Here is an 862-nt window from a genome sequence, read left to right as displayed (position 1 = left end):
CCCCCCCCGCCCCGGATGGGGGACCCGGCTGTCCCCCACTCGTGTCCCAGGCCACTCCCTGAGAGCTTGTCCTGCCTTAGGCTGCTGCTGGCACCTGGCACCCTGCAAGTAGCAGAACTCCTCCTCCTCCTCCTCCTTCTCCCAGGTCTGGGGGCCTCAGCTCAGCCGGTCCCAGAGCCCCCTCCTGCCCCAGCGAGGCCCCAGCTTTCTGGAGAGGGTTTAAAGAGCTGCTCCGGCTGCCTCAGGCTGCGTGTAATTGCCTCCGGTTTAACGAACTGATCCTCCCTTTCCTTGCAGTAGCTACTGCTTTTATCGATTCCTCACCTTTTCTTCCATAACGGGAAAAAAACGTACCTTTACAGAAAAAACCCCCCACCCAAACCCCAGCCCACAAAGCGATCACAGTGCGTTAGCCGTGCGAGGAGCAGCTTCGTCCCACGTAACCGCCAGCTTCAGAGATCAAACTTGGTTTGGGAGACCCGAGACTGCTCTCCACGGTATTTTTGGTTGCCGGCACCGGAGCTGCTGCTAGCACAGCCCTGGAAGGAGGGCGAGGAGGATGAGGGACCTTCGGGTCCCTGTGGGATGCTGGTGTCTGGCTGCATGGGTGATGGCGGTGGGCTCGTGGGTGATGGCCATGGGGTTGTGGGTGATGGCAGTGGGCTTGTGGGTGACGGCGATGAGGTCGTGGGTGATGGCGATGGGGTCGTGGGTGACGGCGATGAGATCATGGGTGATGGCAGTGGGCTTGTGGGTGACGGCGATGGGGTCGTGGGTGATGGCGATGGGGTCGTGGGTGATGGCCACAGGCTTGTGGGGGGTGGTGGGGGGCTCGGGGGGGGGGGGGGGGGGGGCGGGGGGG

Source organism: Pygoscelis adeliae, unplaced genomic scaffold, assembly GCF_000699105.1.
Source record: "Pygoscelis adeliae isolate BGI_AS28 unplaced genomic scaffold, ASM69910v1 Scaffold786, whole genome shotgun sequence".
NCBI lineage: Eukaryota > Metazoa > Chordata > Aves > Sphenisciformes > Spheniscidae > Pygoscelis > Pygoscelis adeliae.
Note: the sequence above shows the minus strand (reverse complement) of the source record.